This window comes from Callithrix jacchus, chromosome 5 (genome assembly GCF_049354715.1).
Source record: "Callithrix jacchus isolate 240 chromosome 5, calJac240_pri, whole genome shotgun sequence".
Lineage (NCBI taxonomy): Eukaryota > Metazoa > Chordata > Mammalia > Primates > Cebidae > Callithrix > Callithrix jacchus.
Window position 1 is genome coordinate 62,653,468 of NC_133506.1, and position 27,197 is coordinate 62,680,664.

A 27,197-nucleotide genomic window follows, 5' to 3' on the forward strand; every position below is an offset into this window, starting at 1 on the left:
TATCTGCGACTGGAGGATGAGCAGCTAGGGAAAGGAGACCCGGAGCGTCGAGAGGTGTCCCCAGCCGCCAGCTGAAGGAGGACGGCGCAGGCGGAAGTGCCGGCGGCGGTGCCGGGACTACAGCTCCCAGCGAGCCCCGCGCGGCTCGCGCTCGCCCCCTGGCGGCGCTGGCGGGAGGCGCCGGTGGAGCGCGCGTCCCTCGCCTTAGCATCAGTGAGCGCCGGGAGCCGTGGTGGTTGCGGGCTGCGGCGCTGAGCCAGCAGAGCCGGTGAGTAGGAGCCGCACTGCCCGCCTGCCCGCCCGCCTGCCGGCTCTCTGCGCCTCAGCCGGCTGGTCTGCACGGCTGGGTGGGCGAGCGCGGGGGTCCGGCAGTCCGTCGCGGGGGCATGGGACTGCCTTTCTGGGGAGGCGCGCTGCGTCTTTGCCGCGGGGGCCCCGGTGCCCTCGGCGCGGGTCCTGTCCCTAGCCCAGTAGGAACGTCCTGTCCCGTCCTGCCCGACCCGGAGCGGAGGGACCGGTGCCACAGGTGGCCGCGGCAGGTGGCCGCCTCCTCCCCTCCATGCCTGAGGGTTGTCGCAGGGACCCGGGACTGAGGGCCAGGTGGCTTCCAACAGCTGCGGCCCTGGCGGCCACCCCAGCCGCGGTGGGACAGGTGGGCGGGCACGCCTGGCCCCGGCTCCTGGATCCCAGGAGCCTCTCGCACCCTCCCTGGTGCTGCCCTGGGGGTGCTGCGTGGTGCAGAGAACCGGGAAGCCCTTGGCCCTCGGCGTCCACCGCGCTCCCGCCCCTTCCTGCCCGGGGTGGCCAGAGAAGGGTGCGGGCTGCGCATCCCGGGTCAGCTGGGGCATCGCGGCGCAGTGCATCTGGCGGGCCCGGGGGAGCGCGCGGTGCCCGTGGGTGTCCCGGTGGTGCGGACCTGCGGGGGTGCGGCGGTAAAGACCTCCTTCCCCAGCGTCTGTGCAAGAAAATTAGTGTTATGTGCTTGCCTTTTTTTTTTTTTTTTTTTTTTTTAAGGAAGTTTGACTCTGAATATCTTATTTTGCTGGAGCCCCATTTGCCAGGATGTAAGTTTATGTAATAAACGGCATACAGTTGGGAAAAAAAATCTTCCTGTGAAGGTGCTCTTCCTTGCCCTCTGCAGGAAGAATTACGCCGAGCTGGTGACAGGCTTATCCACCAGTAACTGTAGGAGCTGCAGGCAGCAGATAAAGTGTTTTTTGAGTAGGGCGCAAGTCAGCCCTTCAGGACAATTTTTGTTTTGGAAAGATTCTGTTATCCAGTTTCAAACACCGTGTTCTTTCAGTGTTGTAGATGGGGGAGGAGGAAAGAGCAAAGGCTTGTCAATCCTAATACCTCAACAGAAATTAGCTTTGCAGGATTAACTCTCCAAGCAATCGAGCTGAATTTGGCAGCCCAAACTACAGTTGAAGCTGAGCCTCCATACTAAACCCTGTCTCAGTTTTCATAGTTTTTCAGTTGATTGGTTTGCCTCTTCCAAATGGGTGATCTTACTGTCTGTTAACAGATATTTCGCACCTTTGTACTTTACACGTTAAAGTTACAAGTTAACTCCAGATTTTTTAATGATCGCTATTCTAACTGGCGTGAGATGGTATCTCAATGTGGTTTTGATTTGCATCTCTCTGATGACCAGTGACGATGAGCATTTTTTCATATGATTGTTGGCTTTATATATGTCTTCTTTCGTAAAGTGTCTGTTCATATCCTTTGACCACTTTTGAATGGGCTTGTTTGTTTTTTTCCTGTAAATCCGTTTGAGTTCTTTGTAAATTCTGGATCTCAGCCCTTTGTCAGATGGGTAAACTGCAAAAATTTTTTCCCATTCTGTTGGTTGCCGATTCACACTAGAGACTGTTTCTTTTGCTGTGCAGAAGCTGTGGAGTTTCATTAGGTCCCATTTGTCTATTTTAGCTTTTGTTGCCAATGCTTTTGGTGTTTTGTTCATGAAGTCCTTGCCTACTCCTATGTCCTGGATGGTTTTGCCTAGATTTCCTTCTAGGGTTTTTATGGTGCCGGGTCTTATGTTTAAGTCTTTAATCCATCTGGAGTTAATTTTGGTGTAAGGTGTCAGGAAGGGGTCCAGATGCTGGAGAGGATGTGGAGAAAAAGGAACACTTTTACACTGTTGGTGGGAGTGTAAATTAGTCCAACCATTGTGGAAGACAGTGTGGCGATTCCTCAAGGCCTTAGAAATAGAAATCCCATTTGACCCAGCAATCCCATTACTGGGTATATATCCAAAGGACTATAAATCGTTCTACTACAAGGACACATGCACACGAATGTTCATTGCAGCACTGTTTACAATAGCAAAGACCTGGAATCAACCCAAATGCCCATCAATGATAGACTGGATTGGGAAAATGTGGCACATATACACCATGGAATATTATGCAGCAATCAGAAATGATGAGTTTGTGTCGTTTGTAGGGACATGGATGAATCTGGAGAACATCATTCTCAGCAAACTGACACAAGAACAGAAAATGAAACACCGCATATTCTCACTCATAGGCGGGTGATGAAAAATGAGAACACATGGACACAGAGAGGGGAGTACTAAACACTGGGGTCTATAGGGGGAAAAGGGGAGGGGGAGGTGGGGAGGGATTGCCAGGGGAGAAATACCAAATGTGGGTGAAGGGGAGAAAGCAAACAAAACACACTGCCCTGTGTGTACCTATGCAACTGTATTGCATGCTCTGCACATGTACCCCAAAACCTAAAATGCAATAAAAAAAAAAGAAAAAAAAATAAAGTTACAAGTTAACATCTTGTCTTCCACGGATTACTCTCGCTGCAGTGTTGACTATTAAGGTTAAATAGGACTCCTGGTCTCAGGCCTGTTTTTAGGGAGCATTCCCTCTGTATCTTCACCGAGTGTATTCTATTCCATTAGGTACATTTTTGTTTATTTTGTTTAGGTATATTTTGTTTTACTAAAAGTTTGAAAAGTCAGGGGTGGGTGTTGTTTTTTTTCCCCCAAATGCTTTTGTGTGGCATAGATTTTCGTCTTAAAATTAAAATTGTTAACGTAAGTGGTCATGTTACTAGATTTTCTTTCTCTAAAACCCTGGGCTAAATTAAAATGCACTTTTGGATTGTCTGTTCACATCGATAAGCTAGCATTTTATTTAGGGTTTTGGTATCTGAGATTGGCATATAACTTACCCGGTTTTTGTCTGTGTTCATAATTAGGATTAGGCTGTCCTCTCTGATTAAATTGGAAAACTTTCCATCATTTTCCATGCTCTGTTCCCTCAAGTTTGGCACAACTTGACTGCGACTGCCTGCACTATTGCTGGTGTTTTTTTAGGAAGTTAACATCAGTATTTAATTACCTTTTCATTTTTTTATGATAATTTATTTTTCTCAATTTTCTATTTCTTCAAAGTAAATTTAATATATGCTAGCATAATGTCATATATAGTATTCTGTTGTAAGAAAGCAAACTCTTCCATATCTGTATGTTCTCTTTCTGATACAGTACTTTTTTGGTACCTTTTCTCTTTTTTATTGGTCAGACTTGATTAATGATTATTTTATTAATCCTTTCAAAGAACCAGCTTTTATTAACCAGGATTCATTGATTAATTCTGTTGATTTTTATTTTTCTATGTTGTTAATTTCTGTTCTTTATCTTTCTACTTAATTTGAATTTATTTTGTTCAAGTTTTAGCATTTTGAACAGAAAACTTGGCTCATTTATTTAATCAGTTAGTCCTTCTGAACAAGGCAAGGATTTCTCATTCTTTCATTCCCCTTACTTCACATTTGGCCTTTGCTGTATTTTTACTTTAACCCTGCCAATGAGACATTATTGCTGTTTTTTGGTAATTTTCTAGGTCAATATTTATTAGCTTTATCTACCTGTTTACCATTTTCTTCACTTTCCATTCCGTCTTGTATCACAGATACCTTTCTCTGGAACATTTTCCTTCTCCCTCAAATACATTCTTTAGAAATTACTTCAGTGATGACAAATTCTCTATTTTTTTAATGTCTGAAAATGCCTTTATTCTCCCTGTGTTCTTGAATTTTGGTTTCACCATATTTCTTTCTTCAATTGATTTCAGAGTTAGTTTTATATATTTTTTCTTTTCTAGCATTTTAAAAAGATGTTTTGTAGCTGCAAGGTTTTGGGATATCTATTCTGCCAGAGTGCTGAAAGAAAAACAAAGGTTAAAAACAGAAATTAATTTACAGTCTACTGTCAGTCATGATTGTTCCCTGTATCCTTAGTATATTGGGTATACAGTTCTATATTCATCTCAAGTTTATTAATTATAATTCATGTTTTCTGCATCCTTAACTTATTTTTTTCTCTGTTTGACCTGTTGAATTGGAGAGTTATATTAAAGACCTCCATTATGATTCTCGTAGAGCTTTTTTGTTCTATGTTTAATATATGTTTCTTTCTTTAAATGTTATATTTTTGAAGCTGTTTTATGTGCTTAAAGGTTCACAGTTCTTCTTGGTGAGTTGTACCTTTTGAGAGTAAACCGGCCATCTTATTTGTTTTTGTTATTCATTCTTTTTATATTGCTATACTTGTTTTTTGTTAACATTTATGTGGCATGTCTTCTATTCACTTATTTCCAGTTTTCTGTGTCTTGTTTAATTGTTACTCTTACCATTAGCTTATAGCTGGATTTTGTTTAATTAATCTTTGTTTTTAATAAATATTGTGGTAAATTAACAAAATTTATCATCTTTTTTTTTATTTTACCATTTACCACTTTAAGTGTACAGTTCACCAATGTTAAGTGTGCACATTGTTGTGTAACCAATCTCCAGATTTTTTTCACCTGACAAAATTGAAGTTCTGTATCTATCACTCCAGCCCCTGGCAACCACCATTTCGCTTTCTGTCTCTACGAATTTGCCTATTTTAGGTACCTTGCATGAGTATCTAATATAGTACCTCATATAGTATTTTTCTTTTTATGACTGGCTCATTTTATTTAACATAATACCCTCAAGATTCATCCATGTTGTAGTATGTGTCAGAATTTTCTTCCTTTTTATTGCTAATATTCCATTGAATGTATATACCATATTTTGCTTATCCATATATTTATCAATATATATTTGTATTGGTTCCACATCATAGCTATAATGAATAATGCTGCCATGACCATGCATAAATGAATATTTCTTCAAGACCCTGCTTTCAATTATTTGAGTATATACCCAGAAATAGAATTGTTGGATCAAGTAGTACTTCTATTTTTAGTATTTTGATGACCCAGCATACTTTTTTCCACAGAGGCTGACCATTTTATAGTCTTCCCAGCAATGCATGAGAATTGCAGTTTTTCTACATCCTTGCTAACATTTGTTATTCTCTCTCCTATTTTTTGATAGCAGCCATCCTTATGGGTGTGAAACCCTAGTCTTTTAATAGGTGGCTTTAGCCCACTTATATTTATTTTTATTACTGATCTTTTGGAGTTTATTCCTGCTATCTTATTTTATGTTTTTTATTTCTTTTCTTTCTTTCTTTCTTTTTCTTTTCTTTTCTTTTTTTTTTTTTTTTGAGACAGAGTTTCACTCTATCTCCCAGGCTGGAGTGCAGTGATGCAATCTCAGCTCACTGCAACGTCTGTCTTTTGGGTTTAAACAATTCTCCCATCTCAGCTCCTAAGTAGCTGGGATTACAGGCTGCACTACCATGCCCAGCTAATTTTTGTATTTTTAGTGGATATGGGATTTAACCATGTTGACCATGCTGGTCTCAAACTTCTGACCTCAAGGGATCTTCCTGCCTCAGCCTCCCAAAGTACTGAGATTACAAGCATGAGCCACTGTGCCCGGTTCATTTCATTCTCACTGCTGTATATATGCCATGCCATTGTATATATCCCTAATGTAGATACACATTTAACTTTGGCAGTTGGTTGTTTGCAGTTTTTTTGTTTGTATGAATAGTGAGTGCATGAACACTCAAGTACATGTCTTTTGCTGAGTGAGTATATGCATTTCTGTTGAGTGTGTATCTGGGAGTGGAATGGCTTGGCATAGACTCTGCATATGCTCAGTTTTAGTAGATACTAGCAAACAGTTTTCAGTAGTGGTTGCACCAGTTTATTTATCCTAGAAGTAAATGTGGTTGCCCCACATTCTTGCCTACTCTTGGTAATTTCTGTCTTTTCCCTTTTAGTATTCTGATGGATTTTCTGGTTTTAATTTGGATTTTCCTGATGATAAATGAATTTGCATTCTTTTGGGACCCATAGATATATGTTTTTCACACGTATCTAAACAGTTTTTTCTCTTGCTGTTAAAAGATAATCTGTTTATGTGAACTCTTGATGAGTAAAGCAAAACAGAATCTTGCATGATTTTAATTGTCTCATGTTAAGATCATATTAAAGTTTTGGGTTTTCATACATTGTGCATAAACAGTTATTTAGGTAAACTGTAAATTTTTCTGATTATTTGCTCATCGTTGATGCTTTTATCTTCTTTGTTTTGCTTAGTGAGTAAGGACTAAAAGTGTTTATTTTGTTTTGTTTTCAGAGATTCTGTGAGTGGTAAACTTTCTGAACCCTTGCATGTTTAAAAAATGTTTTTTATTTTGCTTTTCCATATGAATATTCTTGGCTAGGTATAGGATTCTACCTTAAAAACTTGTGAATTTTGAAGATAGCTACTTTGTTATCTGCTGGTCTCTAGGAGGAAGTCCGTGTGCTCTGATTCTTGTTTCTTTGTAGTTAGCCTGTTTCTTTTCTCTGAAGCTTTACAATTTTTATTCTTTTTCCTTGGTATTCTGAAATTTAACTACTGTTTGTCTAGGAGTGGATCTTTTTCTTTTTCTCTCTCTCTCTCTTTTTTTTTTTGGAGAAAGAGTCTTGCTCTGTTACCCAGGCTAGAGAGTGGCATAATCTCAACTCACTACAACCTCCACCTTCCAGGTTCAAGTGATTCTCCTGCCTCAGCCTCCCAAGTAGCTGGTACACAGGTGTGTACCAGCACGCTCGGCTAATGTTAGTATTTTTAGTAGAGACAGCATTTCACCATGTTTGCCAGACTGATCTTGAACTCCTGACCTCAGGTGATCTGCCTACCTCTGCCTCACAAAGTGCTGAGATTACAGGTGTGAGCCAACGGGCCCAGCCAGCACACCTGGCCTAAGAGTGGATCTTTTTTGTTCTTCCTGTTCAATGTTTGGTAGTCTCTTTCATTCCAAAGATTAATACACATTTCTGTGGCACTGGAGAAGTATTGAGTGTTTCCTTGCTTCTATTCTATTTTCTGCTTTTGGAATTATTCTTACTTGGGAATTGGAATATCTTGATTTATCTTTCATGTTTCTTAAAATAAGCATTTATTTTCTCTCAAATGTTCTGTCTTTTTAAATTAAATTAAATTTTTATTTTTAAGAGACAGGGTATTGCTCTGTTGCCCAGGCCTGGATGCAATGGTGCGGCTCATTGTGGCCTGGAATTCTTGGACTCAAGCGAGTCCCCTGCCACTGTACCCAGCTCAAATGCTCTGTCTTTTTATCTTTATGGGCTGCATTCTGGGATGTTCCTTGACCTGATTTTGCAGGTCGCCAATCTAATATTTAGATTTATTCAGTCAACTCTTTAGCCCATCTCTTGAGTGTTTTTGCTTTTTGAGCATTTTCAAATATTGATTATCATAGTTTTAACTTTCTGGGTCTCTACTTTTAAACATTTAACTTTTGAAGTAGATAAGATAATCAGTGATCAAAACCAGAATGAATTAAAAAGGTGTAAAAAGCCAGGCACGGTGGCTCACACCTGTAATCCCAGCACTTTGGGGGGCCGAGGATGGTGGATTGCCTGAGCTCAGGAGTTGGAGACCAGCCTGGGCAACACAGTGAAACCACATCTCTACTAAAATACAAAAAATTAGCCAGGCATGGCTGTGTGTGCCTGTTGTTCCAGCTACTCGGGAGACTGAGGCAGGACAATTGCAAAACTGTGGTGGAGGTTGAGTGAGCCGAGATCACATCACTGCACTCCAACCTGGGCAACAGGCGAGACTCTGTCTCAAAAAAAAAAAAAAGTGTAAATGGAAGGCATCCCCACCGTTCCTATCCTCTTACTTCTCTTGCCTTATAAGCAGGTAATCATTGTTATTACTTTCTTATGTATCCTTCCAAAGTTTTTTCATGCAAATGCAAGCAAATATGAATCAGATTCTCTATTCCTCCTTTTTTCACAAATAGTAGCATTATTTTCTATAATAATGTGTTTTTATTTCATAGTATAAAATCGAGATCGTCACATACCAACTGCTTGCTCTTTATAGACATAATGTCCCCTCAGATCTTCCCAAAAATACCTAATAATTTCTTCTGTGTGTTCTCATAATTATCTTTGCTTGGGTATGTATGTGTTCTGTTGATTTGGTGTCCCCATTTCATGATATTGAATAAAAACTTCATGATTCTTTTTGTGTGTGAGTCTTTGAAGTTTGAAAATTCCTGTTTCCTGTCTCTTCTTAGCCATACCCTGCCTCTTGTGATTGTTGAAGAGCTGTGGTGGGCTGCCAAGTAGAGTGTGTGATCCTGGTGAGGGGGTTGGTTGTGGGGAAGGGTCCAACAGTCCTAGCCATTCTGATTGCAGTTCCCCAGTTAATCATCTTGTCAGATTCCACCTCTGCTATTCTTTCTGTCTGCTGTTAGAAGCTTACCAGAAACCCGTTACCATTTCCCACTGCATGACAGCCTCCTCCCAAGCTCATATTGGGCTGTGGTTTGCTCAGATAATCTGGTTCCAAGTACTTTTTACTTTTCAGAAATTTTCTAGACATTTTATTTGGCCATTGGCACAGTTCCTTGTTTTCCAGGTTTCTTTTGATTTAGTGTTTTAAAAATATTCCCACCATTCCGTTGAATTTTAAGACACTTGGAAGGCAGAAGTATGTGATTAGTTTATTATCTTGGTCCAACCTCCAATACTACACACACACACACACACACACACACACACACACATTAGAGACAGGGTCTTGCTCACTCCCAGGTTGGAGTGCATTGGGGCGATCATACCTCACTGTAACTTTGAACTTGTGGGCTTAAATGTTCCTCTTGCCTTGGCCTCCCAAAGCACTGGCATTACCAGCATGCAGCACCATGCCCAGTCCTTTCTTTTATAATTTATTTTAGTTTTGGGGGCCCCCAGGACCACGCTCAGATCTGGTGGTTCATTTGGAAGACTCAGCATGTGGTGTACTCATGGCTGTAATGTATTGCAGTGAAAGGATACAAAACACAATCAGCAAAGGGAAAGCCAAGGGAAAGGTGCATGGGGCCAATTCCAAAGGAAGCCAGGCACAAGCTTCCAAGCATCATCTCCCAGTGTAGTCACACAGGATGTGCCTCACTCCCCTGCTAACTCCCCTACTAGGGAGCTGTGACAACGCGTGTGAAATGCTGTCTACCAGAGAAACTCATTAGAGACCCAACGCCCAGGGTTTTTATTGGGGGCTGGTCATGTAGGCCCCCTCTGCCCAGCACATACCACATTCCACACTCCCTGAAGAAAATTACTTCAGCATAAACCACACAATAATTTAAGCACAGTGAGTCCCTCTTTCCAGCTTAGATGGTGGGAACTCTCCTGAAATCTAAGTTGCCAGATGGGTAAACCATGCTTTTTTTTTTTTTTGAGTTGGGGTTTCACTCTTGTCATCCAGGCTGAAGTACAATGGCACGATCTTGACTAACTTCAACCTGTGCCTCCAATGGTCAAGTGATTCTCCTGCCTCAGCCTCCCGAGTAGCTGAGATTTTAGGCATCTGTTACCACACCCAGTTAATTTTTTGTATTTTTAGTAGAGATGGGATTTTACCATATTGGTCAGGCTGGTCTCAAACTCCTGACCTCAGGCGATCCGCCCGCCTCGGCCTCCCAAAATGCTGGGGTTACAGACGCGAGCCATCACGCCCGGCCCAGATGGTGTTATTAAATGTTTTAGTTTGAAAGGCTTTTCAATTTCATTCAACCTGAGTGTGAGCTTAGATTGTCAAATCATCTTTTCTAACTGTACAGGTTGTATCTAGCCATAGGCCTGTATTTAGTTTCCTCCCTTTGCCTGTTTTTAGACCTCAGGTGTGAGCAATTGAATTAATTATATTCTCATTCTTAGCCCTTTATCATCATTGACGCAAGCAAGCCCCTCTGTAGTTTTGCTTGCTCATGCATTTGTTGGTTCATCTATTCATTACATTTTGTCCCACTCCCATTCTCTTCTCCCCACAGACAGCTACTCCAATGAGGTTCATATAATGCTCTTGTGTATATACAGTTGACCCTTGAACAATGAGGGGCTTAGGGGAACTGATTCCCTGCACAGTTGAAAATCTGTGTATAACTTTGACTCTCCCGAAACTTAACTACTGACAGCCTACTATTGACTGGAAGCCTTACCCATAACGTAAACAGCCAATTAATGTTTATTTTGTGTGTGATGTGTGTTTTATACTGTATTCTTACAATAATGTAAGCTAGAGAAAGGAAAATCTTATTAAGAAAATCATAAGGAAGAGAAAATATACTTTTTATTAGTTATTTGGAAGTGGATTATCATAAAGGTCTTCATCCTTGTCACCTTCATGTTGAGTAGGCTGAGGGGGAGGAGGAAGAAGAGGGGTTGGTCTTGCTGTCTCAGGGGTAGCAGAGGTAGAAGAAAATCCACATATAAGTGGACACATGCAGTTCAGACCTGTGCTGTTCAAGGGTCACGTGTATACTGTTTCGTGTGCATATATTTTAATTCATTTAAATTAAAAATATATGCACACGAAACAGTATACACGTGACCCTTGAACAGCAAGATGTCATGTGCTAGCCTTTATTCTGCATCTTAGCATTGTCACTTACCACCCATCCCTGTTACTTGGTGACTCTCTGGTCTTTGTATCTACCACATTTTGCCCATCTTGTCTGCTGGAGATGGACACCCAGGTTGATTCCCACTCCTAGAAATGCTGAATGAACCTCTTGTACATGTCTCCTTATGGACTTGTATGAGAATTCTTTGGGATTTAGACCCAGCAGTAGGACTGTCTGGTCATGGAATGTGCCTGTACTTAATATAACCAAGTACTGCCAGTTCACTCTCAAGGGTGGCTGCACCACTACTTTCCCCAGCAGTGCACAAGGATTCCAAAGGCCCTGATCTTCATGTGTGCGTGGTTATCATTCAGCTTTCTAGGCTTTAGCAGTCTCCCTCTTTTTACGTGCATCGCTCTGCTTACTGCTGAATGTGAGAATGACTTTATATATGCTTGTTATCTTTTTGAGTTCCCATTACATAAATTGCCTGTTTGTGCCCTTTCCCCATGTTTCAACTGGACTCTCTAATTGGATGCCTTACACAGTAGCTTCTTGTTGATGTTTTGACAGTGCACGGAGTTTCTCCCGATATGTTATATGTCACCTTTTCAGTTGGTATCTTTGTTGGATAAGAATCCTTGGTTCTATAACCTGAGAAATCAATCTGCCCCATGAACTTACTTAGTTTTACCTTTTGACATGTCTGTTGACAACATTTAGTAATCAAGATATTTCACATAAATATCCAGATTCCTAACCTCTCTTGAAAAAGTGAAAAGTGTTTCAGTCCTGTCTAGAGTGAATGAGGGGTGAGTTCCTGCTGTAGCTAGGGCCTGGGCTGCCTACCCTCCTGTCCTCACTCATTCTCTTGACCTCCTGGCCACTATCATCTGGCTTTATGACCAGCCCCTGCTGTGTGCTAGGCAATGCCTTGAGAATAAACAAGCATGGTGATGACGTTCATAAGATTACTTGGACATGATTTTGGGGTGGGTGGACTCAGCATTGAGAACACAGTAGTAGCTGCTGTGTCTCCTGACACTATAGGATGAGTGTCAGCACGGCAATAGGATACTGACAGACTGTGTGCACCCTCTCTCATCAGTAATGATTCATTCTTTTCACCCTTTTCTGGATCAGCTCATTTCTTTTCACCAAAACAAACAAACAAACAAACAAAAAACAAAAAAAAAAACCAAATCATGGTTTAGTGAAATTGCATTATGAGCAACAGGTCTAAATGAGGGATCTGAAAATTTTTTCTGTGAAGAGCCATGGAGTAAATATTTTAGGCTTTGCAGGGCTGTGTGTTCCCTTGGAATTACTCAGCTCTGCTCCTGTAGTGTGAAAGCTGCCATGGGAGGTATGGAAATGAACGTGGTCTTTCATTTGGTCTGGATTTGGGCTGCAGTCTGTAGTTTGCTGTTCCATGTTCTAAACCATAGTCTTAGACTTAATTTTCTGCTAACGAATACATGGTAAGTACCTACTAGGTATTAGGTGCTGAGGTTATAGTGATGGACAAGATGCAAATCCAGTCTATTCAGCTTAATGTCTGGATGAGGAGACACATGAGGGAGCAGGTAATTACTGAAGAGAATGGCAGGCCAGGACACAGGGGAGCACAGAATTGGGCATCAGGGGTTGTGAGCAGGGCATGTCAGGTAAGACTTTCTAGAAGAAGGTGAAGTCTAAATGAAGCAGGGAGAGGGTTAGGCAGGACAAGGCAAAGGTGTTTTTGAACCTCATCTGCAAATTCCATGAGGTCAGAGTTTAGCTCAATATAGCTGGAAAGTCGAGATTGGGTTCTGTGCTGATAGCAGGAATGACAAGAAAGCAACTGAATGAACAATCCACACATGGAATTGTGAGTGCTTAAATAATCCAAGGTTGATGGTGATAACCCCTGTGCTATTAAAATGTGTCAGAAAAAAAACGTGGAAAGCATCTCAGTGAATTTTACAAAGTGTGATAGAGAGCAGTATATGAATACTGGGGGTTAGACATTTTTAAAAAATGAAAAAAGAGAGAACAGTATAAGTCCACAAATATAAACTATAGACCAGATTTACATGTGATATGTACACAAATATCCTAAAATAGCAAAATGAGGTCAGAAGAATATTAAAAGTGTAATAAACTTTAATCAGATAGATTTTTCTCTAGGAATTCCAGAATCATTTGATATTAGGATGTATGTTAATTTAATACAAGGGAAAAGTTTAATAAGTTTCTGTTTTATTAGTTTAATAAAATGGGGGAGCTATATAATCGTCTTGAGAAATTCTGGAAAGGCATTTGAAAGAATTTGACTTTAAACCTTGTCATTTCTTGAAGTAGTTTCGTTATTGTGCCTTTAGGGTGTACAGCGTGACTGACTACCACTTTTTAATTTCTCTGGCAAACCTTTGCTCATTATTTCTATAATTTTTCGTTTATCTCGTCCTTTGTGAATCCATTCTTGTTTACTCTATGTGAAATAAGTTTTTCTCTTCTCTCTAGTCCAGTTATACTCCATTCTTGTATTTCAATTGGAATTTTCGGTTTCTCTCAATTGATTGCCTTTTTTTTTTGAGAGACAGAGATTAGGCACTGTAGAAAAAAGATAAATAAGACAGTACTCAGGGTTTTTTCTCTTTACCCTCAGACTCATTTTTCTACCCTTCCATATTTCTCTGTCTCGGAGGGAGAGGATTCCTACAAACTTCACTTTGCAGTGTCCCTTGCCAACGGCCTCTGGCCAAGTATGGCTAGTAGGAAGCACTAGTGGGAGATTGAAAGGTGGGAGGAAGGGAGAAGCCAGGGTTTCTGCCCCTTGTTTTCAGCTTTGCACAGTGTCTCTGGGGTGGTCCCAGCTCCAGCCAAGGACTCTGACACTGGCTTGTGGACTCTGATAATACCCCCTCCTCCTTTATCCCTCCAGCTTCATGGGAATCTCTGGGTTGGCTCAGCATTCCCAACCTGGCTTTTTAGTCTTGCCTTAAACTTTGTAATTAGTTCCCATATTAAATTCCCTCTATTGAACTGCTTCTCTTGAATTCTATTTTCCTTAATAAACCTTGCCCAATGTAGATAAAAACCCTACTTCTGTGTATTGACAATCTCAGAAAAAGCAGACATGAAAATGACTGTAAGTTTTGTCTATTCAGTGTTCCCTCTTCCTTTCTTTTGGAAGTTGACTTCACTTTGGGCACAGTAATCTACTATGTCCCAGAATGAGCCAATCGAAATTTAGACATGGACACACACACAGAAAAGATGATGTGAATATTTTTTTGTTGACATGTAATAATTATATGTTTTTATGAGGACAGAGTGATATTTTGATACATGTATGCAATGTGTAATGATTGAATCAGGGTAATTAAGATATCCATCATCACAAACATTTAGTCCAGTTATACTGGAAAAACCGAAAATTCCAATTGAAATACAAGAATGGAGTATATCATTCCTTTGGTTGGGAACATCCAAAATCTCTTCTACCTTTTTGAACATGTACAACATATTATTGGTAACTATACTCACCCTACAGTGCTACTGAACACTAAAACTTATTCTTCTTGTATAGCTGTGAATTTGTATCTATTAAATAGCTTTTCCTGAGCCTCCCCTTTTAATTCTATGACTCCATTTTCTTTTTAGCACCCACATCTGAGTGAGAACATGCACTGTTTATCTAGTAGAGATGGGATTGTTCCATGCTGGTCACACTGGTCTCGAACTCCTGACCTCAGGTGATCTGTGCACCTTGGCCTCCCAAAGTGTTGGGATTACAGGTGTGAGCCACTGTGTCTGGCTTCATCTGGGATTTTGATAAGGATTTTGTTGAATTTATAGGTCAATTTGGAGAGCATTACCAATGCTAAATCTTTTGATCCATGAACATAGGTTTTCATTTATGAAAAACATATAATGAAAAACATAGTTTTTATCACAAATGTTTGCGATGAATAGCTATTTAATAACATAGTTTTTCATTTATTTAAACCTTTAATTTCTTTTAACAGTGTTTTGTAGATTCTAGAGTACAAGTTTTGTACTTATTTGGATAAATTTATTTCTGAGTGTTTTTATTCCCTTCTATTCCTATCATGAAAGGGTGGTGGATTTTGTTGAATGCTCTTTCTATGTCTATTGAGATGATCATATGATTTTTATTCTATTGATATTATCAATTGATTTTCAGATAATAAGCTTTTTTGTTTTTGGATTCAGAGTCTTGCTCTTGTTGTTCAGGCTGGAGTGTAATGACACGATCTAAGGTCACTGCAACCTCCGTCTCCCAAGTTCAAGAGATTCTCCTGCCTCAGCCTCTTGAGCTAATTTTTTGTATTTTTAGAAAAGACGAGGTTTTACAATGTTGGCCAGGCTAGTCTCAAACACCTGACCTCAGGTTATCCACCACCTCGGCCTCCCAAAGTGCTGGGATTACAGGCATGAGCCACTCTGTCTGGCCTCAGATACTACATTTTTTAACCAACCTTTCATTCCTTGTGTAAATCCCATATGGTCATGGTATATAATTTTTTTTACATGTTGCTGAAACTGTTTTGCTAGTATTTTGTTGGGGATTTTCATATCCATATTCAGAAGAGATACCAGTGAGTAGTTTTCCTGTGATATCTTTGCCTGATTTAGGTGTCAGGGTAATACTAGTCTCATAAATGAGTTGGGAAGTGTTCCCTCCTCCCTCCCTGCAATCTTGCTGAACTTGTTGATCAGTTATCATAGTGTCTTAGTAGTTTCCTTAGGATATTCTAAATATAAGATCATATCACCTGTGAATGGAGATCTGTTCTATTTTTTGGAGGAGTTTGTAAAGAACTAATACTAATTTATAAGTTTGATAGAATTTCACAGTGAAATCTTCTGGGCCTGGGATTTTCTTTGTGGATAGTTTCTTTTTTTTTTTTGTAGGAAGGGAGGAAGGAAGGAATGGAGGGAGGGAGGGAGGGAGAGAAGGGAAGGAAGGAAATCAGGCAATGAGAGAGACATTGCCGACCTGGATCTAGAGGTCTACAAGTTGATTTCTTTTTTTCTTTTTTTGAGAGAAGGAAAGAAAAAAAAGGAGTGAAGGAGAGGAAGAAAAAGAGGGAGAGAGAACGGAAATGTTGCTTTATTCTAAAAAAAATGGGTATTAATAATGGCCAATCAATATTTCATTTAAACCTATGAGTAGGTGTGATGTGGTATTGACAAGAATGTATATTCTGTGTATTTAAAGTAGAGAGCTCTATAAATATTAATTAAGTTTACTTGTTCCAGATCTGAGTTCGAGTCCTTGATATCCTTATTAATTTTCTGTCTTATTGAGTCTAAGTCTCTATGTATCTGGGTGTTAGGATCATTAGCTCTTGTTGTTGCATTGATCCTTTTACCACTATATCTTTGTTGCTTTAAAATCTATTTTATCAGATGCAAGAATTGCAACTCCTGCTTTTTATTTATTTATTTATTTATTTTTGCTCTCCATTTGGTTGGTAAATCTTTCTCCATCCCTTTGTTTTGAGTCTTTGTGTATCCTTGCATGTGAAGTGGGTCTGGATGTAGCATACCATTGGGTTTTGGTCGATTTAAATTTAGGATTACTGCCATTTGATGTTAACTGTTTGTTTTATCCATTCGTTAATGTAAATTCTTCTTTATGTTGATGCTCTTTACTTCTTGGTATATTTTTAGAAAGGCTAATATTGGTTGTTTCTTTCTATGTGTAATGCTTCTTTCAGAAGCTCTTGTAAAGCACGCCTAGTGGTAATAAAATCTCTGAGTACTTGCTTGTTCATAAAAGATTTTATTTTTCCTTCAATTGTGAAGCTTAGTTTGGCTGGATATGAAATTCTGGGCTGAAAGTTCTGTTCTTTAAGGATGTTGAATATTGGCCCCCACTCTCTTCTGGCTTGTAGAGTTTCTGCTGAGAGATCTGCTGTAAGTCTGATAGGCTTCCCTTTGTGGGTAACCTGACCTTTCTCTCTGGCTGCCCTTAGTATTTTCTCCTTCATTTCAACCCTGGTGAATCTAACGATTATGTGCCTTGGGGTTGCTCTTCTTGAGGAATATCTTTGTGGTGTTCTCTGTATTACCTGGGGTTGAATCTTGTCCTGCTTTGCTAGTTTAGGAAAATTTTCCTGAATAATATCCTGAAGGGTATTTTCCAGCTTGGATTCATTCTCTCCATCGCATTCAGGTACACCTATCAAATGTAAATTTGGTCTTTTCACATAGTCCCACATTTCTTGGATACTTTGCTCATTCCTTTTTATCCTTTTTTCTCTAATCTTGTCTTCTTGTTTCATTTCATTAAGTTGGACTTCGACCTCTGATATCCTTTCTTCTGCTTGAACAATTCGAGTGTTTAAACCTGTGCATACTTCTCAGAGTTCCTGTATTGTATTCTTCAGTTCCATTAATTCACTTATATTCCTCTCTAAGTTGTCTATTCTCATTAGGATTTCGTCAAACCTTTTCTCAAAGTTCTTAGTTTCTTTACACTGGGCTACAACATGTTCTTTTAACTCACAGAAGTTTCTTATTATCCATGTTCTGAAGCCTGATTCTGTTAATGGGATACACTCGTTCTCCATCAAGTCTTGTTCCCTTGTTGATGAGGAACTGTGATCCACTGTAGAGGGAGAGACATTCTGATTTTGTGTATTCTCAGCCTTTTTACGCTGGTTTCTTCCCATCATTGTAGATTTATCCACCTGTTGTCTTTGTATTTACCAACTTTCAAATTAGGTCTCTGAGTGGACGTTCAAGTTGTTAATTCCCAGGGCCGAAATATGAGCAACCCACTGTGCCGGCCAAAACAGCGGCGTTAAGACTGATGGTGCTTTTCTGCCCAGGAATCTCCAGCCTGGCTTCCTTCTTGAGTCTGTAATAGGTGACTCTGCCTTCCCAGAGCTCCAAACCTTGGTCAGAAGGGGAACCAGTCCCGTTTACTCTGCACCAAGAGCTGCCGAGCCGAGGTGCTGGCAGAACCGCTGCACCAGCCACAAGAGTCACGCTGGCGACCCATGCGGCTCCTCCACTGGGAATCTTCTGCTCTGTGAGTGACCAAAATTTGTCTGAATGTGTGGCATCCTCTCGTTCTGTGTGCTTTCACTGGGAGCTGCAATCTCGAGATGTTAGTGATCAGCCATCTTGGATCGTTCCTGTGGATAGTTTCTTGATTGCCCATTCAGCCTCTTCCCTTGTTGTAGCTCATTCAAATGTCTTTTTTTCTTGAGTGAATTTTGGTAGTTGGTGTCTTCCTAGGAATATGTCTATTTCATCTAAGTTTTCTAATTCGTTGGCACCCATTTGTTCATAATATTATTTTCTAATCCCTCATTAGTAATGTCCTTTCTTTCATTTCTGATTGTAGTAATTTGAGTCTTCCCTCTTTTTTCTTTGTCAGTCTAGCTAAAAGGTTAACTTTGTTGATCTTTTCTTTTTGTCAATCTAGCTAAAAGGTTAATTTTGTTAACTTGGTTGATCTTTTCAAAGAACTAACTTTTGGTTTTATTTATTTTTTCTATTGTTTTTCTAGTTTCGATTTCATTATTTTTTGCTTTAATCTTATTTCCCTTCTGCTTGCTAGGAGTGATGCAGCTACAAGCCAAGGAGCACTTAGGATTACTGAGAACCCCTGGAAGCTGGAAGAGACTAGGGAGGATTCTTTCCTAGAGCCTTCACAGCGAACATGGCCCTGTACTCACCTTGAGTGCGGACTTTTAGCCTCCAGCATGGGGAGAGAATACATTTCTGTTGTGTTAAGCCACTCAATTTGTGGTAGTTGGTTGCTGTAGCCTGAGGAAACTAATACACACTTTTTAATTCCTTTATTTATTTTTTCACTGTTTTTATGTGAGTTATTTTTTAGTATCTAGGTTTTAACATGTATGTCTTAACTCATAATTTAATTCTAATGAGATATAGAAATGTTATTCCTGTGCAGTTCTATTGTCTTTCCCCTTTTTGTGGTATTTATTATGTTTATTAATATTACAAACCCAACCATACTATTGTTGTAATTATTATTTTTAAATCTTTTAAAATTTTATTTTTAAGTTCCCTATCATTATATTACTTTCCTATCTGTAGTAATTTCCTTAGCCTAATAACAGCTTTGTTCCAGCTCTCTCTTTTGTGCAGTTATTTGCAAATATATTACAAGTACATTTCTTTCTTTTTTTTTTTAAGAATCATAAAGTTTACTGTTTCTGTTCCATCATTTGGCACATATCCAAGGCACATTAGAAAATTAGAAATCATAAATTACTTTGTAGAAAAATAACCCCTCCCTCCTGTACATACACAAGTATTTCCAAGAACATGCACATTTCTATATGTTATAGGTTCAACAATATGCATTATATATAATATTTTATACAATTGCTTTTTAAATCAATTCAGAGAAGAAAGGAGAAAAATACGCACTTTTAGTGTCACAGTTACAGAATAACCTTGATTGGTACACTTTGATTTTCTGTGTAAATTCAGATTATCCTCTGGGATAACTGGCCTTCAGCCTGAAGAACTTCCTCCAGTGTTTCTTATAAGGCAACAAATGCTCTATTTTTGTTTATCTGGGATGTCTTTATTTCACCTTCATTGTCTGCCCATTTTTGCCACAATAAAGTGGCAAGATACGCATAAAAGTTACCATTTTAATCAGTAAAAAGTTTTTGCTCTCATAAGCCTTGGTCCTTCATATGTTTTCTCCTTCTCAGCAGCAATCTCTTGTTTCCTGCTTAATTATCTTTGTTTTGTTTTGTTCTGAGACAGGGTCTTGTTCTGTCATCCAGGCTGGAATACAGTGGTGTGATCTCAACTCACTGTAACCTCTGCCTCCTGGGTTCAAGTGATTCTCATGCCTCGGCCTCACAGGTAGCTGGGATTATAGGTATATGCAATCATGCCCGGCTAGTTTTTGTATGTTTATCAGAGATGGAGTTTGGCCATGTTGGCCAGGCTGGTCTCTAACTTGTGGCCTCAAGGGATCTGCCTGCCTTGGCCTCCCAAAGTGCTGGGATTATAGGCATGAGCCACTGTGCCTGGCCTCCTGCTTAATCATTTTTAAGTGTACAGTTCAGTAGTATAAAGCATATTTATATTATTGTACAACCCTCACCACCATCTGTCTCCAGAACTCTTTATCTTGTAAAACTGAAATTCTGGACCCAATAAACAAAAACTCCCCGTTACTGTTCTACTTTCTATCTCTGAATTTGACTACTCTAGGTATTTCATGTAAGTGAAGTAATACAGTATTTGTCCTTTTGTGGCTGGCTTATTTTAGTTAGCATAATGTCCTCACAATTTAGCCATGTTGTAGCATATGTCAGAATTTCATTCCTTTTTAATACTGAATAATATTCCATTGTGTATACATATACCACATTTTGTTTATTCATTTGTTGATGGACCCTTGGGTTGCATCTACCTTTTGGCTATTGTGAATAACGCTGCTATGCACATGGGAGTACAAATACCTCTTCAAGACCCTGGTTTCATTTTTTTGAATATATATTTTTTATATTTTTGAAAGATAGCTTTGTTATATATAGGAATCTTGGTTAACACTTTTTTTCTTTGAGGACTTTAAATATGTTATCATTCATTGTTTCTGATGAGAGGTCAACTGTTTATATTATTGTGGTTCTTTTGTAAGTGATATATATATATTTTTTTTTGAGACGGAGTTTCGCCCTTCTTACCCAGGCTGGAGTGCAATGGCGCGATCTCAGCTCACCGCAACCTCCGCCTCCTGGGTTCAGGCAATTCTCCTGCCTCAGCCTCCTGAGTAGCTGGGATTACAGGCACGCGCCACCATGCCCAGCTAATTTTTTGTATTTTTTAGTAGAGACGGGGTTTCATCATGTTGACCAGGATGGTCTTGATCTCTTGAACTCATGATCCACCCTCCTCGGCCTCCCAAAGTGCTGGGATTACAGGCGTGAGTAAGTGATATTATTTTATAAGTGAATTTCTTTTATAAGTGAGGTTCTCTTTTAAGTCTTCCTCTAGCTGCTTTTAAGATGTTCTCTGTTTTTGACTTTCAGCATTTTTACCATGGTATGTATGTTTGTGGATCTTTTGGTATTCATTCAACTTGGAATTAATTGAGTTTTCTGATTGTGTAGGTTATTTATTTATTTATTTTGAGACAGAGTCTTGCTGTGTCGTTCAGACTAGAGTGCAGTGGCGCGATCTTGGCTCACTGCAACCTTCGCCTTCCGGCTTCAAGTGATTCTTCTGCCTCAGCCTCCTGAGTAGCTGGGACTACAGGCACATGTCACCATGCCAGGCTAATTTTTGTGTTTTTAGTAGAGACGGGGTTTCATTATATTGGCCAGGCTGGTCTCAAACTCCTGACCTTGTGATCTTCCTGCCTCGGCCTCCCAAAGCGTTGGGATTACAGGCGTAAGCCACCATGCCTGGCCTTAGGTTATTGTTTTATAAAAAAATCTAGGAAGTTGCTGGCCATTAATTGAATATTTTTTCTTCCTCTTTCCCTTTCTCATCTCTTTCCAGTATTCTCAGTATGCATAAGTTAATCTGATTAACTTAAAGTTAATGTGCCATATTTTGCTGAGATTCTGTTCATTTTTCTTCATTCTTTTTGTTTTTCGTTTGAATAATGTCTATTGATGTATACTAATACTCACTGAATTTTTCTTCTGCCAGTTCAAACATAATGTTGAGCCTTCTCTAGTGAATTTTTAATTTTAGTTATTCTGCCTTTCAACTCCAGAATTTCCATTTTATCGTATTTTATAATTTCTGTTCCTTTATTGATATTCTCTACTTGGAGTTATATTGTTATGATACTTCCCTTTGCTTCTTTAATTATGCTTTCCTTTAATTCCATGGACATATTTATAATGGTTACGTTGAAGTCTTTTTCTGTTCAATATGATAACTGTTTGCTCTCACTTTGCAGTTTCCCTTGTCTGCTTCCCCTGTCATACCCCACCCTATCATAACCACAGAAAGTATGGTTCATGCTTCCTTGTTTCTTTTCTTTTCTTTTCTTTCTTTCTTTATTATTTTTTTATTGCATTTTAGGTTTTGGGGTACATGTGCAGAACATGTAAGATAGTTGCATAGGTACACACATGGCAGTGTGTTCTGCTGCCTTCCTCCCCTTCACCCACATTTGGCATTTCTCCCCAGGCTATCCCTCCCCAGCTCCCGCCCCACTGTCCCTCCCCTATTCCCCTCAATAGATCCCAGTGTGTAGTACTCCCCTCCCTGTGTCCATGTGTTCTCATTTTTCATCACTCGTCTGTGAGTGAGAATATGCGGTATTTCATTTTCTGTTCTTGTGTCAGTTTCCTGAGAATGATGTTCTCCAGATTCATCCATGTCCCTACAAAGGACACGAACTCATCATTTTTGGTTGCTGAATAATATTCCATGGTGTATATGTGCCACATTTTCCCAATCCAGTCTATCATCGATGGGCATTTGGGTTGGTTCCAGGTCTTTGCTATTGTAAACAGTGCTGCAATGAACATTCATGTGCATGTGTCCTTATAGTAGAACGATTTATAGTCCTTTGGATATATACCCAGTAATGGGATTGCTGGGTCAAATGGAATTTCTATTTCTAAGGCCTTGAGGAATCGCCACACTGTCTTCCACAATGGTTGAATTAATTTACACTCCCACCAACAGTGTAAACGTGTTCCTATTTCTCCACATCCTCTCCAGCATCTGTTGTCTCCAGATTTTTTAATGATTGCCATTCTAACTGGTGTGAGATGGTATCTCAATGTGGTTTTCATTTGCATCTCTCTAATGGCCAGGGATGATGAGCATTTTTTCATATGTTTGTTGGCCTCATGTATGTCTTCTTTTGTAAAGTGTCTGTTCATATCCTTTGTCCATTTTTGAATGGGCTTGTTTGTTTTTTTCCTGTAAATCCGTTTGAGTTCTTTGTAAATTCTGGATATCAGCCCTTTGTCAGATGGGTAAACTGCAAAAATTTTTTCCCATTCTGTTGGTTGCCGATTCACTCTAGTGACTGTTTCTTTTGCCATGCAGAAGCTGTGGAGTTTGATTAGGTACCATTTGTCTATTTTGGCTTTTGTTGCCAATGCTTTTGGTGTTTTGGTCATGAAGTCCTTGCCTACTCCTATGACCTGAATGGTTTTGCCTAGATTTTCTTCTAGGGTTTTTATGGTGCCAGGTCTTATGTTTAAGTCTTTAATTCATCTGGAGTTAATTTTAGTGTCAGGTGTCAGGAAGGGGTCCAGTTTCTGCTTTCTGCACATGGCTAGCCAGTTTTCCGAACACCATTTATTAAACAGGGACTCCTTTCCCCATTGCTTGTTTTTGTCAGGTTTATCAAATATTGTATGGTTATAGATATGTTCTGTTGCCTCCGATGCCTCTGTTTTGTTCCATTGGTCTATATCTCTGTTTTTGTACCAGTACCATGCTGTTTTGATAACTGTAGCCTTGTAGTATAGTTTGAAGTGTGGCAGTGCGATGCCTCCCGCTGTGTTCTTTTTGCTTAGAATTGACTTGGCTATGCGGGCTCTCTTTTGGTTCCATATGAAGTTCATGGTGGTTTTTTCCAGTTCTGTGAAGAAGGTCATTGGTAGCTTGATGGGGATAGCATTGATTCTGTAAATTACTTTGGGCAGTATAGTCATTTTCACAATATAGATTCTTCCTAACCATGAACATGGAATGTTTCTCCATCTGTTTGTGTCCTCTCTTATTTTGTTGAGCAGTAGTTTGTAGTTATCCTTGAAGAGGTCCCTTACGTTCCTTGTACATTGTATTCCTAGGTATTTTATTCTTTTTGTAGCAATTGTGAATGGCAGTTTGTCCTTGATTTGGCTCTCTTTGAGTCTGTTATTGGTGTATAGAAATGCTTGTGATTTTTGCACATTGATTTTATATCCTGAGACTTTGCCGAAGTTGCTTATCAGTTTCAGGAGTTTTTGGGCTGTGGCAATGGGGTCTTCTAGGTATACTATCATGTCGTCTGCAAATAGAGACAATTTGGCTTCCACCTTTTCTATTTGAATACCCTTTATTTCTTTTTCTTGCCTGATTGCTCTGGCTAGAACTTCCAGTACTATATTGAATAGGAGTGGTGAGAGAGGGCATCCTTGTCTAGTGCCAGATTTCAAAGGGAATGCTTCCAGTTTTTGCCCATTCAGTATGATATTGGCTGTTGGTTTGTTGTAAATAGCTTTTGTTACTTTGAGATATGTTCCATCAATACCGAGTTTATTGAGGGTTTTTAGCATAAAGGGCTGTTGAATTTTGTCAAATGCCTTCTCTGCGTCAATTGAGATAATCGCGTGGTTTTTGTTTTTGGTTCTGTTTATGTGGTGAATTACGTTTATAGACTTGTGTATGTTGAACCAGCCTTGCATCCCCGGGATGAATCCTACTTGATCATGATGGATAAGTTTTTTGATGTGCTGTTGCAATCGGTTTGTCAGTATTTTATTGAAGATTTTTGCAACTGTGTTCATCATGGATATTGGCCTGAAGTTTTCTTTTCTTGTTGAGTTTCTGCCGGGTTTTGGTATCAGGATGATGTTGGTCTCATAAAATGATTTGGGAAGGATTCCCTCTTTTTGGATTATTTGGAATAGTTTCAGAAGGAATGGTACCAGCTCCACTTTGTGTGTCTGGTAGAATTCGGCTGTGAACCCGTCTGGAGCTGGGCTTTTTTTGAGTGGTAGGCTCTTAATTGCTGCCTCGACTTCTGCCCTTGTTATTGGTCTATTCATAGTTTCAGCTTCCTCCTGGTTTAGGCTTGGGAGGACACTGGTGTCCAGGAATTTATCCATTTCTTCCAGGTTTACTAGTTTATGTGCATAGAGTTGTTTGTAATATTCTCTGATGATGGTTTGAATTTCTTTGGAATCTGTGGTGATTTCCCCTTTATTGTTTATTATTGCATCTATTTGGTTGTTCTCTCTGCTCTTTTTTATCAGTCTGGCTAGTGGTCTGTCTATTTTGTTGATCTTTTCAAAAAACCAGCTCTTGGATTTATTGATTGTTTGAAGGGTTTTTCCTGTCTCTATCTCCTTCAGTTCAGCTCTGATCTTAGTTATTTCTTGTCTTCTGCTGGGTTTTGAGTTTTTTTGATCTTGCTCCTCTAGCTCTTTCAATTTTGATGATAGGGTGTCAATTTTGGATCTCTCCACTCTTCTCATATGGGCACTTATTGCTATATGTTTTCCTCTGCAGACTGCTTTAAATGTGTCCCAGAGATTCTGGTATGTTGTGTCTTCATTCTCGTTGGTTTCGAAGAACTTCTTTATTTCTGCCTTCATTTCATTGTTTATCCAGTCAACATTCAAGAGCCAGTTGTTCAGTTTCCATGAAGCTGTGTGGTTCTGAATTAGTTTCTGAATTCTGAGTTCTAGCTTGATTGCACTATGTCTGAGAGACTGTTTGTTATGATTTCAGTTGTTTTGCATTTGCTGAGGAGTGCCTTACTTCCAATTATGTGGTCAATTTTAGAGTAGGTGTGATGTGGCACTGAGAAGAATGTCTATTCTGTGGATTTGGGGTGGGGAGTTCTGTAAATGTCTATCAGGTTTGCTTGTTCCAGGTCTGAGTTCAAGCCCTGGATATCCTTGTTAATTTTCTGTCTGGTTGATCTGTCTAATATTGACAGTGGAGTGTTAAAGTCTCCCACTATTATTGTGTGGGAGTCTAAGTCTCTTTGTAAGTCATTAAGGACTTGCCTTATGTATCTGGGTGCTCCTGTATTGGGTCCATATATATTTAGGATCGTTAGCTCTTCTTGTTGTATCGATTCTTTTACCATTATGTAATGACCTTCTTTGTCTCTTTTGATCTTTGTTGCTTTAAAGTCTATTTTATCAGAGATGAGAATTGCAACTCCTGCTTTTCTTTTGCTGTCCATTTGCTTGGTAAATCTTCCTCCATCCCTTTATTTTGAGCCTTTATATATCCTCGCCTGTGAGATGGGTTTCCTAGATACAACACATCGATGGGTTTTGATTTTTTATCCAATTTGCCAGTCTGTGTCTTTTGATTGGTGCATTTAGCCCATTTACATTTAGGGTCAATATTGTTTTGTGTGAATTTGATACTGTCATTTTGATGCTAGCTGGCTGTTTTACCCGTTAGTTGATGCAGATTCTTCATTTTGTTGATGCTCTTTAGCATTTGGTATGTTTTTGGAATTGCTGGTACTGGTTGTTCCTTTTTATGTGTAGTGCCTTTTTCAGGAGCTCTTGTAAAGCAGGCCTGGTGGTGACAAAATCTCTGAGTACTTGCTCGTTTGCAAAGGATTTTATTTTTCCTTCACTTCTGAAGCTCAGTTTGGCTGGATATGAAATTCTGGGTTGAAAGTTCTTTTCTTTAAGGATGTTGTATATTGGCCCCCACTCTCTTCTGACTTGTAGCGTTTCTGCTGAGAGATCTGCTGTGAGTCTGATGGGCTTCCCTTTGTGGGTGACCCAACCTTTCTCTCTGGCTGCCCTTAGTATTTTCTCCTCCATTTCAACCCTGGTAAATCTGATGATTATGTGCCTTGGGGTTGCTCTTCTTGCGGAATATCGTTGAGGTGTTCTCTGTATCTCCTGGACTTGACTATTGGCCTACCTTGCTAGGTTGGGGAAATTTTCCTGAATAATATCCTGAAGATTATTTTCCAGCTTGGGTTAATTCTGTTCGTCACATTCTGGTGCACCTATCAAACGTAGATTAGGTCTCTTCACATAGTCCCACATTTCTTGGAGACTTTGTTCATTCCTTTTTGCGCTTTTTAAAAATTTACTTTAATTTTATTTCATTTTTTAAATTTTTTATTGCATTTTAGGTTTGGGGGTACATGTGCAGAACATGCAAGACAGTTGCATAGGTACACACATGGCAGTGTGTTTTGCTTTCTTTCTACCCAGGCTATCCCTCCCCACCTCCCCCTCCCACTGGCCCTCCCCATTTCCCCCCAATAGACCCCAGGGTTTAGTACTCTTCTCTCTTTGTCCATGCGTTCTCATTTTTCATCACACACCTATGAGTGAGAATATGCGGTGTTTCGTTTTCTGTTCTTGTGTCAGTTTGCTGAGGATGATGTTCTCCAGATTCATCCATGTCCCTACAAATGACACAAACTCATCATTTCTGATTGCTGCATAATATTCCATGGTGTATATGTGCTACATTTTTCCAATCCAGTCTATCATCAATGGGCATTTGGGTTGATTCCAAGTCTTTGCTATTGTAAACAGTGCTGCAATGAACATTCGTGTACATGTGTCCTTTTAGTAGAACGACTTATAGCCTTTTGGATATATACCCAGTAATGGGATTGCTGGGTCAAATGGAATTTCTATTTCTAAGGCCTTGAGGAATCGCCACACTGTCT

The 27,197-nt window shown here is 39.6% G+C and overlaps 1 protein-coding gene across 22 annotated transcripts in view; it reads left to right on the plus strand.

Annotated features, from left to right (window-relative positions):
* The first annotated feature begins 206 nt into the window (after window positions 1-206).
* Window positions 207-27,197, plus strand: part of SPECC1 (sperm antigen with calponin homology and coiled-coil domains 1) — a 498,473-nt gene continuing 471,482 nt past the window's right edge. For all 22 annotated transcript variants that reach the window (XR_013535346.1, XR_013535347.1, XR_013535355.1 and 19 more), the window contains exon 1: window positions 207-268. The gene's annotated coding sequence lies outside the window, so the exon portion shown is untranslated. The remainder of the gene's footprint in view (window positions 269-27,197) is intronic.